Genomic DNA, 14,266 nt, shown 5'->3' with positions numbered 1-14,266 from the left:
CTCTCTTTTTTCAGCATCTGATGTATCATATACAGTGTGATAGAAAAGGTATAATCTTATGTGTGGAGAACAGGACTCCATAGGATAGTCATGGTCACTAGCTTCAGCTTTGAAGGTAACTTTGCCTAGAATGGTTACAGAAGGGTAAAATACAGGAGCGGTATGGTTTTGGCAGGTGTGGTTGGATAAGAGGGAAGAAAACGGAATAAAGAGTGAAATTGTTAAGTAGGATAAGAGAAGTTGTGGTGCTGACATGGAACAATGTGGAGGAATTGGTTCATGGCGGGAAGACGGTTTGATGGCAAGGACCTGGGGAAGTTCCTTAGCGGTGAGACAGAAAGGTCTAGTGGAAGATGAGAAGTCTGGGGACAGAGGAAGTGAAACTGAAGAGCTGGGTGGTTTGAGGTTTTTTGAGTTCTGGATCCTGATTTCTTTGGGTTATAGAAGGTATGGTTTTAGCCTCAAATCTGTCATTTCCTATAAGGGTGATCTGAAGTACATTATTAGCTCACCTTTTCCTGGTTAAATTTCATCATCTGAGGTAGAATAGATCATCTTTAATAAATTCTTTCCAAGTTGTAAAATCCAGTGATCCTGTTATAACAGAAAGTAACCAAAGTCCACACAGAGTTCAGTGTGTTGACTGTGTATCAAAGCACAGAGTCTTTTTCCATGAAAGCATCTACCATAATATCTCCTTAGGGAAGAAACCCCTCAGTTGCTCACTGTGATGCATGTAAGAATGCTGTTGGCTAACACGAGCGTCTCCCAAATGATAGTATCTTTGAAAAATCAACAGTGCTGGCTCTGCCACCATTGTAGTTACTGGTTCTAAGTATGTGTAAATTAATAGCTTCATACTTATTTCTGTACGGAATACCTGATTTAATCATTTAAACCTTTTTCTTATGTCGATATATATGTTGCAGGAAAGGTTAATTTAAGATGCAAGTTTCTTATAAATGTGCCTTCTTTTAAATATTAGAAAGTCAATCATATATATTGTCTTTTTTTTAAGATTTTATTTATTTATTGGACAGAGAGAGACACAGCGAGAGAGGGAACACAAGCAGGGGGAGTGGGAGAGGAAGAAGCAGGCTCCCAGCGGAGCAGGGAGCCCAATGCGGGGCTCGATCCCAGGACCCTGGGATCATGACCTGAGCCGAAGGCAGACACTTAATGACTAAGCCACCCAGGCGCCCCTATGAACTGTCTCTTAAACACCATCTAAAAGGCAAAGAGTTGCTTAAATTCAGGGAGCTGAATCTCATTTCAGAGAATGAAGATGGGATGGACAGGTGGAGTTGGGGGATGGCTTCTTGGAGGGCTTGGGGTGTGATGTGGAAGGATGGGTAGGATTTGAATGGGCAGGAGGGAAATTTTAAGTCAGAGAAATGGCAAAATCAAAAGTGACAGTAGAAACATCTAAGCTTGAGTCCAAGGAAGGCCCTTGCAGGTGCGTGTTGTGGTACAAGAGAAAATAGCTCAATTGTGCTCCCTTGGGCAGCACATAGACTAAAATTGGAACGATACAGAGAAGATTATTAGCATGACCCCTAGGCAAGGATGACACACAAGTTCATGAAGTGTTCCATATTTATTCAGCCATCAAAAAAAAAAAGAAATCTTGCCATTTGCAATGACGTGGATGGAACTAGAAGGTATTATGCTAAGTGAAATAAGTCAGAGAAAGACAATTACCATATGATCTCACTCATATGTGGAATTTAAGAAACAAGGCAGAGGATCATAGGGGAAGAGAGGGAAAAATAAAATGACGAAATCAGAGAGGAAGACAAACCATAAAAGACTCTTAATCATAGGGAACAAACTGAGGGTTGCTGGAAGGGAGGGGGGTGGGGGGATGGGGTAACTGGGCGATGGACATTGAGGAGGGCACGTGATGTAAGGAGCACTGGGTGTTATATAAGACTGATGAATCACTGAACTCTACCTTTAAAACTAATAATACATTATATGTTAATTAATTGAACTTAAATTAAAAAAAAAAATGAAAGAAAATAGCTCCATTGTGAGCCAGGAAAGTTTGGTTGGCCATCCTCTTTGGAAGGAGAGTGGGAGACCAGATGACCTCTGTATTTCTTTCCAGCATTAGTATTTTGGTTGCACACAAAGCATACAGAGCTGGACAGGGGGCAGATTTTTTTCCTTGTTGGGGGAGGTGGCAATGGTGATGATGGTGGTGTGGCTCTCGCATGTGTGTATGAGTGGAAAGGCATCTAGGCATTGTGTTCCCATTTTAGCAGCCCTGAGGCAGAAGGCTTGCTCATTTCTGAGTCATGATGTGTGATGAGCCCTTTACATGCAAGAAGTTGCTTATTGAATGTTCCCATGGAAGAGACATTGGGGACATATGATCCTGCTTTCTATAGGGCACCAAGGCCCTGCCTCAGAGAGTCATATATTTTGAAATCCTACGTGTTAACAAGCCTAATCAGCCTTAGCAACTAAACAAGAAGCCCCCCATGGAGAAACGTCTCATTTATTGTCAGACAACACACCCTGTGAGCTGTACACACAAGGATGTTCTGTTTCCGCAGAAAAGGGTTGGATTTTCTTCTATTTTGCACTGTCTTGAAAGGTGAAAGAAAAGAAGGCTGAGGGGGATTTGTGAACCATACACTGGAAATCTTCCATAAAAAAAATCTTCTATAAACCTTCTTGTTTCTTAGGGTGGTGTTTCCCAAACCTCAGGTTGTGACTCACTGGCAAGTGACAAAATCAATTAGGAGATTGTAACCGACACTTCCTGTGTGTGCACAGGATTGTAATATAAAATGTATTTCTTAACACGGGTTATGGTCAAGTATGTTTGAAAAGCCATGGTCTTAGGGTCAAGGTCTTTTTTCCGGCCAATAATGACTGAAATCTTTTAAATTACGAGAAGCATTATGGTGAAGGGACCTTGAAAAGGTTTGTGGTAATTGAAACAAAGAGCTGGGTGTTTTTCTTGTCATTTCTCCCTCCCACCCCTCCACTTAGGTCAGTGCTAAATCCTCCTTGCTTTCTCTCAGGGGAGAGAGCAAAGAGGCAAAGTGCTTGCAAAGAAACAGTGCTGGGAGTTCTCACACTGGAAGGAAATGGGTGAAAATTAAGTCCATCACGAGCCTTGCTAGAATACTAATAATCATACATGATGTTTCTGCAGCACTGTCTTTTTTAGTGTTTTAATACATGTTCTCATTCCATCTCGGGAAATCCTGCAAAATATTATAGAATAGATATTATTCTATTTTCCTGCCTCTCCCTTAGACGCGTCCTCCACTCAGTTATAATTGTTTATGGGTTTTCGTTTGGCGTCTCTAAGCCTTGCGCATGGTGGAATACCTTTCCCCTTGTTCCGGCTGGGAAACTCTTGTTCGTCTCATAAGACTCAGCTCAAGGGCATATCTTCTGTGAATCTTTCCTTGCCCTACCGAGGTAAATCTGCTTATGATGTCCTTTGGGCTGCCTCTCTATTTTGTTTATATTTCATCCACTTAATTGTTACACGCCCTCATTTTGAACCAGAGTGTGTGTGCTTTGAAGTCAGAGATGGTACCTTATTTATCTATCTTTGCGTATCTGACATGGAGCACACTGTCGGGAACATATTTGTTGAGATTATAATAGAACGAGTGAATGAATGAGGAAATAGAGGTTTAGGGAAGTTAAGTGGCTCTTCAAAAGCTGGAACCGAAAGTAGAAACTGGGTTTCCTCACATCCAGCCTGGCCTTTGGCAGGACCTGGCTGTGACAGACCTGTGAGGTGGATGGTGACTGAGGAATGGCTGTGTCTCCCATTTTATAATATGGGAAACTGAGGTCTTAGAAGGGTGAGTGGTAGCGCTGTCTTGGGAAGAGGAAAACAAATGAACATTTTTGAGTGCCTACCAGCAGGTAGTCTACGAGTTACATGCTTTGGGGATTTCATCTCACCTACCCCTCATAACAATGCTACGCAGATCTGTTTTGTGGAGAAGGAACTTTGGATGGACTTAAGCATCTTGCCCGTAGACCCATATTAGCAAAAATAATAACAGTTAACATTCACTTTGTGTTATACATGGTTCTGAGCACTTGGCATGTTCATTTAATCTTCGTGACCGCTCTTTGAGGGAGGTCCTGTTGTCATTGCCAGATGAGGAAACTGAGGCCCAGAGAGGTTCAGTGGCTTGCCTGAGATCAGTAGCAGAGCTGAGATTTGAATCCAAGCAGATTGGCTCCAGGACCCCACTCTTCAGGGTTAACCAGCAGCTTCACATAAGTGATAGGGATAGAACAACAGTGACCCTAGTAATGAGGTTTATAACTTGTATCTTCCTTGATTTCTAGTTATTTCTGTAAAGTCACTTGAACTGTCAACATCGAGTTCACTCTTGATTTGTTCTAAAGATTTTTGCCGTATGGTAGTGACCACTGTGACGGCATCTCTTGGGGAATGACAGCTGCCCTCTCTTGAAACTTTATGCAGGACGTAGACGGCAAGAGCAGGTGCTTGGCAATAGGGAGAGAACCAGATTTCAGTCCTGGCTTTGCCGCTTCCAGGTTGCGTGACCCTGAGCAATTTCCCTGACGCTCTGTGACTTAGTTTCTTGCACGTGGGGATACTGTCAGTGCGTCTGGCGTGGCAAGGTTTTGAGGATGCAGGGGGAGAATGCACGTACACGCTCCTGGTGTAGTGCTCGGCACATAGTGTGTGCTGATCAGTATCGGCTACTCTTCCTAGGCCTTCGTTTGACTCTGAAGAGCCTGGCCCCGCGTTTAAGCGGAGTGCCCTTTTATTCCCAGTAATGTCACAGGTCCTGTAGGAGAGGGAGGCCAGTGGCCATCACGACGGCAGGTTTTGTAATGTGGATGGATGGTCAGGAGGAAGTTGCCCGGGAGGGGGGCTGCCTGACAGCTGGCGTTGGCACCAACTCAGTTCCTGGAGACCCAGGCCAACCTGACTACGTGGGCGCCACAGAACTGAAAAGCTCTCAGTTTGCATTACTAGGCCCTGTAAACACCAACCCCAGCCCCGAAATGCTGTTAATGATTCCTGTCTCTGACAGATGATCTCTGCATTAATAATTCATTTCACTTTTGCAACATTTATGAATAAAACATTATAAGTGAGACCCTGACCATTAAGTATTAGCTTAATAAAAACCCCGTAACACGGCACCACCATCTTGCGTGTAATCTAGAAGACATTCCTCCTAAGAAACAGTCCCGTCTTGCTAATGAATCCTGCCAGGATGCCTTGTTAGTCGAGTCCTGTTACCGCCTATCCCAGGGCTGGGAGGTTGGCTCTTCATCTGAAAACAGCTGAGACCAGAACCTAGGCCTTTTGATATTATTTATGAGTTTCATCAATGACATGTCCTTGTTTCATTAAAAAAAAAAAAAAGCGGACACACGCACACACACACGCACACACAGAGAAACTGGGAGTCAAGAAATGCTAACAGAATCCCGGGAAATCCTGCATCTGTTTGCAGCTTTCGTAGCCAGGTAGCGGCTTCTGCCTTGCAGAAGCCTTCTTGCCCTGTTTGCTGCCTTGCATGCCTGAGTTATCAAATACCTGTTTAAGAAAAAAGTGAGAGCTTTGCTTTAAGAAATGCTGGGACGATCAGATCGTTGGCACGCGGGAGCTCTCTTGTTGCTGGGCAGTCCCATCAGGCAGAGAATGAGTAATTCTTTTCAGAGTCAAGCCATCCAGGCACCAGGACTTAGTACATTGAGTTCAGGGGGTGTTCAAACTTTTGTTTTAAAACAGCTAATCCAGGGAGCACCTTTGTTACAGAGCCGTTTTGTGTGTGCTTCGTGGCATCGCCACAGGCGCGTTCGGGGAGGGAGGCACCGGCTTGCAGGGTGAGCTGGGAGTGCTCACGTGGCCCCCCTGGGTTGTGGCCTCCCACAGTACTATTTGCCATGCGCCCTCTGTCCTCAGGGGGACACGGTGATGGAGAAGACCTCGCTGTCTGATGTTACAAGGAGGACAGCTTCAGGTTCAACCCCACTGTTGTGTGCCCCTCCATCCCACCTCTCCAAGTTGCCTTCGCTGCTTCAAAGCCCGTCCACCCAGATGTGTGGGTGGAAGGCTGTGCCTCCCCCCGCCTCTACCTAGGGAGCTGTTAGGGTCTCTCTGGCTCTCAGTTCTTTTTTTTTTTTTTTTTTAAGATTTTATTTATTTATTCGACAGAGATAGAGACAACCAGTGAGAGAGGGAACACAAGCAGGGGAAGTGGGAGAGGAAGAAGCAGGCCCATAGCGGAGGAGCCTGATGTGGGGCTTGATCCCACAATGCCGGGACCACACCCTGAGCCGAAGGCAGATGCTTAACCGCTGTGCCACCCAGGCGCCCCTGGCTCTCAGTTCTTTTTCCCCCTTCTGCTTCACTCCTTCACATGCCTCCCTGTGCAGTCAGATCAAAAGTCATCTTTCCAACTCATTGTTCTCATTTCCAGTACAATCCCTGCCCTACCTTCTTTCTTCCATTTCTTCCACACACCCCTTCTGTTCTGTCATACTAAACACAACTCAGTTTCTTTTATTCCCCCAGCACACTTCCTCCTTCAGAACGGTTTTTCTTTTTAAAGAAACCTGAAACCTTCCTCTTCAGCTGGAACAAACAGTGATTGAATCTTTCCCAAGTGTGAGGTACAGAAACATTTCTCAAATTCTACCTTTGTGTTTCCTCCAACTTCACTGAAGAATAACGGACAATCGCAGCTGGGTCTGTTTAAAGTATCAGACGGGATGATGTGATACACATACACATTGTGCAGTAATTACCAAGGTTGAGATAATTTATACATTCATCTGAGCCTCCCGCCCGCCCTTCCTTCATTCCTTTTTTTTTTTTCCAGTGAAAATGCTTATGATCTTTTCTCAGCCACTTCCCAGTATGCAGTACTGTATTCTTAACCGTGGTCATCATGCTGTACATTAGATCCTCGGTACTTACAATTCTTTTTTTTTTTTTTTTAAGATTTTATTTATTTGACAGAGAGAGAGACAGCCAGCGAGAAAGGGAACACAAGCAGGGGGAGTGGCAGAGGAAGAAGCAGGCTCCCAGCGGAGGAGCCTGATGTGGGACTCGATCCCAGAACGCCGGGATCATGCCCTGAGCCGAAGGCAGACGCTTAACGACTGCGCCACCCAGGCACCCCATGAACTTAAAATTCTTATAACCAAATATTTATACCTTTTGACCTACATCTCCCCATTCCCCCTCCCCTTGGCATCCACCATTCTAGTCTCTGTTTCTATGACATTGGCTTTTTTCTTCCCTTTTTTTCCTCTTTTTTTCCCCTTACAATTCCACATATAAGCGATACCATGTACTGTTTCTCTTTCTCTGTCTGCCTTTTTTCACTTAGCAGAGATGTTCCATTACCCAACTATATCCAGTGCTCCGGCCAGCACCCAGCCAGCCTCCTGGAAGGTTTAGACTTCCAGAACTCAGAAATGCCTTCTCTTAGGGCCCCGATTTCTGCAAAGGGGAATGTGGCTATTGTCTGTTGCCCAGGTGTCACACCACTGGGCTCGTACCTGGGATAGCATGGTAGGTGCTGACCCATGGTAGAATTTTATCAAGTCTGTGCTCACACTGTTTGTATTTTTAGACTCACAGCTGGGGGCCCGCTGCCTTGTGTGTAGCTAAAGCAAACAGGTTGGGTGGGAATTGGGAGTAAAGGTGTTTTCTGGGATCATGGCCTGGTCAGACCTAGGGATCAATGTAGAAGCTGGGATAGAGGTCAGGTAAACCAGAAGTATTGGCTGGGGGACACCACAGATGAGCAGCCCTCGCCCTGCTCTGACAGTTGTCCCTCTACTCCAGCCGCCCACTCTCCCTCACCACCAGATTATTGGTATAACTGCAGCGTGTGAGAAGGAAGGATCCCATTACCTCAAAAACTCAATATCTGTTGAGAGGTTTGTCCAAGTTCACCTTGTAAATCATTGCTGGTATTGTGGCCAGAGCTCTGGACTTCCAAGTTCCTGCTTCTTCTAATGGGTCTCCCTTCTTGCCTTGGTGAAATATACCTGTCCTTGGATGGCTAAGTGACCGTGATATATACCGGAGTTGTTTGTTTTCATCAAGTCAGAGAGTTCACGGCCCAACACTGGGCCCATTTTATCCTTTTGGATTTCTGAACAGGAAGAGAGTTCTGGTTTTTACATTTTCTCATCGTAAACATTTATTGGGCACCTCTGCCCTAAAGGCACTACGAATCTGTGCTTGTTCTGATGTTTTATGGTTGTCGGGAGATGACCAAGGTTCGTGAACCAACGGTATGGTTGTCGGGAGATGACCAAGGTTCATGAACCAACGGTTGGGTCATGTGTGAGATAGATTACACAGAGGCAGGTCTGCTCCGTTGGCATTTTGTACATAAGATTTAAAGGGAACTCTGTTTATAGGCTGATCTGAGAAAATAAGAAGGTTACCAAGAAAAAATAACTAATAGGATAATCAAAGGAACAAATAAATATACAGAAGGGCCAAGTGAGGGGGCCCAGGCAAAAAACACTGTGGGCTTGGATGGTCTGCGGAGGCTTCCTTGAAGAGGCAGGATATGAACCAGATCTCAGTATAACAGGTGGAGAAGAGAGGGCAAAGCCTTGCAGACAAGTGGAATGGCAGGATGGAAGACAGGCATACACATATCCAGGGAGACCATACTGGGGCCAGGAGTGGGAAGAAGGATGTGGTAGACTGATTTCTGGAATAAGGGGTTTGCAGAGTAATGACAGTCTGGTTTGAGAGGCATACTAGGGTCAGAGAATGGAAGGCTTTGAGTCCTAAGATGGTGTGGACTTCATTGTGCAATGTCTACAGAGGCCAGGCAGATGGCATGGGTGCCTGGGTTGGCCTTGGATTTATAAGGCAATAGGGAGGGGTGGCACCTGTGGATGCCTGGACAGATTCAACTCTTGTTAAAAGACTCTACAGGCCAAATTATATAGTCTGTGGCCACAGCTAAACTGTCTTATCTGGCAATGGAGAGCCCTGTGGGCTCTTGAGGGCATTGATGGGTTGAGAGGAAGGTGGGAGTTGCTAAACGTAGAATTTTAGAAAGATGGGGAGAGATCATTTAGGAGATTGCTGGAATTGGCCCAAGGCTCTGTGGGTGGTAGGTAGGTCAGATGCCACAGAGAAGGCAGAGCTGGACTCTTCTGGAGCAGGAGGGTACAGCTGTCAGCAGAGGCCAAGTCTTCATGGTCCGGGAGGAGCAGCCAGGGAAGCCCAGCAGCGGAGCAGAAGGGGAGCAGGCCAGCGGAGCATGAGCTTGCAGAAATCTGGCAAGAGGCCGAGATCGAATAAGCAGAAGGCCAAGGTCAGAGACACTTGGAAACAGGAAGCAGAGATCCATCCCGGAAACTAAGATCCAGGGACAGGAATTCATCCTGGAGACAGATTTCTTAAAGCCTTTGAGTTTTACCCTTTCTCAACCCCCAGCTGACCTCGCCTTCCTTGTTTCCTTCTAACCAAGAAGATAGAAGTTGTCTGGTGTGAATGTTCCTATTACATCTCCCTCCACCATTTTAGCTCATCCACAAAGGCCTCACTTTACCTTCTAGCTTTCTACGAGAGCCCATTACTTCCAGCCTCCCCAGAAGCCTATTCTCATTACTCTTGCTCTGCTGTGTATTTGACCATTAAAAAATACAGCCCCTGGCCTTCCATCCCCTTTCTAACTACTGTTCTATCTTTTCTCTTCCATTTCATATCCTATTTTCTTAATACCCCAAGCCATGGTAAGCTAGCTCTGCCCCTGTTAAGATTGTGCTGATGAAGCCACCATTGTCCTCCCAACTGCCCGCCCCAGTGATCTGACCTGAGCTCCCGGCTGCACAGCTGCCTGTCTCAGGCCACCCTTTGATGGTTTCTACCCCCTTCAGTTCCTTCTCTATCTCCTGTCCAGTCCCTCCCATCTCTGGCCATCCGAGAAATGCCCTTTGTTCCTGTCCCCTGTGGCTGCCCAAGTTCTCTTAAGATGACCTTCCTCCTGTGGCTTGGACTAGTGCCCCTTTGTCTGCTCAAAGCTGTGTCTCCATCCTTGGCCTCTCTCACGAGATGCAGATCTCTCTTTCCAGCTGTGGGTTGCGCGGACACAGCCAAATGCCCTACAGGCCTGGCGACTTCATCTTCCCCTATAAACCTGCTTCGTGGGTCGTGTTGCACGTCTGCAGTGGAGGTCCCACCTGCCTTCTGGAACGCTTAGTATGGCCATCTCTCTCACCATCTACATCCAGTTAGTCACCGCATCTACTTGAGGGGAGCCTCAAATCTTACGCATCCCCTTAGACTGAGTCTCACCATTCTGTTGCTTACCATCATCGCTGGGTTCCCTCCTGCCAGCTTTTCCTGCCCCAGGCCTTCCTACATACTGCCAGCTGACGCACCATCCTAAAACACACAGTGAACTCTGTCTAATCTTTTCTGGGCCCTTCTTGCACTCTAGATAAAGCCCAAATTACCAAGCTGGAATTCGGAGGCCACTTTCACAATTCTGGTCCCAACCTCCTTTTCTAAACATCCCCCCTCCCACACAGCCCAGGCGTCAGTGGTGCGAAGCTTCTCCCCATTTTGCTGCTGTGCAGGGTCTGCTTAATGCTGTTCTTGGGTAATTTTTTTTTTTAAACATGGGTGCTAGAGATAGACCACTTGTTTGTTTGTTTTTAATTCTTTTAAAAAAAATTTTTAAAGTAATCTCTACACCCAACATGGGGCTCGAACTCATGACCCTGGGATTAAGAGTAGCATGCTCTACCACTGAGCCAGCCAGGTGCCCCTCTTAGGTATTCTTAGCATCTCTCTTTTAAGATCCTTCTCTGTGATAGTTTCTGACCCTCCCAGAGTTAATTACCCAGAGCTTCTAAAGCATACTATTTATATGTATAAAAGTATTTAGCCTGTTTTATTATGATTCATTTGCTAAGTGCTTGTATCTCTGACGAGACCGGGCTTGTCAGGGACGGGACTGTGTCCGTCTTCATTTCCGTAGTGCCTGGCACACGGTAGTTGTGCCGCGGTGGCGTAGCAGAAGCAAGTGGTTGTGGGCTCTGTGGCTTAGCAGCTGAAACTCCGTCTCTTCAGTAACATGGAATGAACCCTCGGAAGGGCAAAGAAGTGGTCCTACAAGACGTTTGTGCTAACTTATGGGCTACTACTGGACTCTCCTCCATTTGCTCTGACTTGGAAGGGAAATAGTGTTCCTTTGCTTTAAGGCAGCTTGCACGTTAGAGACTGTCATGAGCCTAGAGAATCTTTAGGTTTCCTGAGTCTTCTTTGCTGGCCTCTGTGTAATAAGGGATCATGTAGACCTGACTGCGGGTGTCTCTCTGGATGTGGAGAGGGACAATGCCAAGGACCAGCCATTGGATTCTGGACTTCTGTCACTTGGGGTGAGGGGCAGTGCTAGCCTGGGGATCCTGCAGGGGCAGTCTGGAAGTTCTTAAGTTGAGGGCTTTTTTGAATTCCTTTAAGTTTAGGAAGGGGAGGTAACATAGGAGAGTTCAGTGGGTGGTTGGGGTCAGCCAGAGGAGGCTCAGTGATTGTGGGGTAGAGGGGCTGTGGTCTTCAGGACCCACACGGAAAGGTGGGGCTCTCTGGTCTGAGGAGTTCTCTGGGACTTGGCTCTGTAGCCCTTCTGAGGCACGTTAGGCTAGTCTCTGGGGACCTGGGAACCTCCTGCCAGACCCCTTCAGGGTCTCAGGAGAGAGTAGCCATCTTGGATTGTTCAGAGACTGGTGTGACCAGGCACGAGATGTTCAGAGAACACAGCTGAGCCAGGGTGCGCGGGGCTCATGAGCCAAGGGCAGCCTTGGACAATAGAAAAGAGGGTATATTAGGGTATAAGAGTTCTGTAAGAGAGGCCTCATTTTCTTAAGGTCCCCTGAAGGCATATTGGAATATATTAATGCATCTTCTGTAGTTATTAGTCGGGGGATAGTAGGCTGAGACAACCCTTTATCCAGTGAACGGGAAAGGCTGGATGCAAAGCTCATAGCACGTATATCTAGAGAGCTTTCTGGGCATTCACCAGGCATGGACGCCTGGAGACCTGAGAGGACAACTGGCCTGCTGGACCCTTGGCCCCCTCGGTGGAGCTTCTCCAACGCCTCCAGACCAGGAAAGGGTCACAACGTGAAGACCGAAAGTAGTAGGTGGGAGCTGCCACACTCAGATGGAAAGCATTTGTTCCCTTCAAGCTGCCACTGTCCAAGCTCTGCGGCAGGTGGAGGGCGGGGGCAGCTGGGAGGCTGGGGCCAGGGCTATGCTATGATGCAGGGCAGCAAGGAGCTGGCTGGATCTGGGCAGGCGCACAAAGGCCCGTGCCTGCTGTGTGAGGCAGTGCCGAGGGAGTGCCACAGGCAAATCGGGACAGTGGCAGCTTCTAGAGGCCAGCACAGTAGCATGGGCCCTGGAATAGTGCCAGGAGCTGGCAAGGAAGGCCCGGGGTCTAGGCAGGAGAGCTGGGGACAACAGAGACCACTTCTACCAACCACCAGGTGCAGGAAGCCACCTCAAATTTAGTAGTTGGAAGTCAGGGAAACTTGACTGCAGGTGGTGGGAACCCAGTCACTGAGCTGAGCCGAGCTGGGGAGCAGGATAGGCGGATGCGTCCTCTGGCACGGAGGGCTGCAGGGCCCTGGGGGACTGGCAGGAGGCAGGGAGAGGCCCAGGCCCAGCAGACCTGGAGTAGCAGTCAGGTCACGGTGGACACATAATTGGTGGGGCTAAAGTATAAAGCAGAGACCAGGAACAGGGCCGACCTGAGGCTGGGGGCTCCTTAGATTCTTCCTGATGAGAGGTGGGCTCTGACCGGCTCCCGGGGCTTGGCTGGGAGGGCTGCAGGGAGAGGGCCCAGACGGTCTGTTACAGAAGTGAGGTTGCAGGAGGTGGGGTGGGGGCATTGTGTCAAGATCACAGGCGGACAAGTCTCCCTCCCCTCCTGCACGCACGTACCACTTTCTGCCTCAGCGGTCTGCTGCTAGAGCCCTGACCTGCACGTTTTGAAGAAACTAGCCGGGTCCCAGGCAGAAACACTTCACAGAAACAAGAGTTACTATGGCGGCAGTGAGAAAACAGGAAAAATAGATTTAACAGGCGTTCAGAGGACAGACGCCTCAGGAAGGGGAGCAGCAAACGGACGAACCCAGCTTCAGAGCTTTACATGTGGATGACCGAAAGAACAACAAAAAAGTGCTTTATAAACAGAAGTTCAATGAAATAGACCCAAAGCAGATATTCTTAGAGAACATAAAATATTGTACCTATGTTTAAAACCTTTGGCAAATACCCCCTCACCCCAGTCTCTAGGAGCATAAAAGTCCCTCAGAAGTTCCAGGAGCACACTGAAGCCACAGCATCTGCTCTGAGGGGACCCATCTGTTTAATACACTTCTTCTCTCCTGCCTGTCTATCAAGAGACTTCAATTTTTGTCATTATCTTGTTCTTTTAGTTATCAGGACTAAACTATGTTGTTAGGTTGAAATTAGCCGGTTTGCATTTGTATCAGATCTCATTTGTTCTGACACAAACAATCCCTTTGTGGGTAATGGAAACAATTTAATGGTGTGGTCTGAAGGAGAAAACAATATTACTCAAGCTATTAACACCGAGGGACAGCTCGCTGACCTCTCACAATGACCTGCAAACTGGGCTTCCGATATTATTGCACTCCTGAGGAAGCCTGGAGGAAATCTCGCCCCAAGATGCTTTAGAGAGCACTTCATGTGAGAAAGTCACGAAAGGAAGAAGGAAGGATGGAAGGGAGGGAGGGAGGGAGGAAAGAAGGGGGGAGGGGAGCGAGGGAGGGGCCAAGACAGAGAAGGGGAGGCAGGACTTCTAACATTAACCTGATGACAACGTTGACTAGTTAGAGCTGCATGTCTTCAGTATCAGGGTTGGAATTGGGCACAGGAAGCTGTTGGACTAGTCTCTTGAAAATAAAAATTGCATGGGGTTCATATTGTGTTTTGAGATTCTCTAATAGAACTGGAACTTTCAGAGAAGTGCCAATTAGTCATAGCTTTTCGGAGCTTGATTCTGCGTGTTTGTTGACTCTCTTTGGGGCAGGGACTGCTGCATCTCGTTTGTCCTTATTGGCACAGCACGCTGCACATAGTGCGACTCAAGTAGTAAGCAAAAAAGTCTTCAAGAAGCCAGTCTTTTGTTGCTGTGAAACACCTCTGGATGACACTCTCAGGAAAAGAGAATAATTATTACGATTTAAAAAATAATATCTAGAAGCAATGTAATCAGTA

At 47.2% G+C, this 14,266-nt stretch overlaps 1 protein-coding gene and 1 non-coding gene across 3 annotated transcripts in view; both read left to right on the top strand.

The window, feature by feature from the left end:
- The window catches only part of LPAR3 (lysophosphatidic acid receptor 3), a 74,832-nt gene that overhangs the window by 27,470 nt on the left and 33,096 nt on the right, over positions 1–14,266 (top strand). The window lies entirely within an intron of this gene.
- Positions 1,492–1,601, top strand: LOC123795440 (U6 spliceosomal RNA). Its single transcript, XR_006780489.2, has one exon. It is a non-coding gene; the product is annotated as a U6 spliceosomal RNA (small nuclear RNA).

Source organism: Ursus americanus, chromosome 12 (assembly GCF_024610735.1).
Source record: "Ursus americanus isolate L20-20 chromosome 12, mUrsAme1.1.p, whole genome shotgun sequence".
NCBI lineage: Eukaryota > Metazoa > Chordata > Mammalia > Carnivora > Ursidae > Ursus > Ursus americanus.
This window is presented reverse-complemented; position numbering and strand designations above follow the sequence as displayed.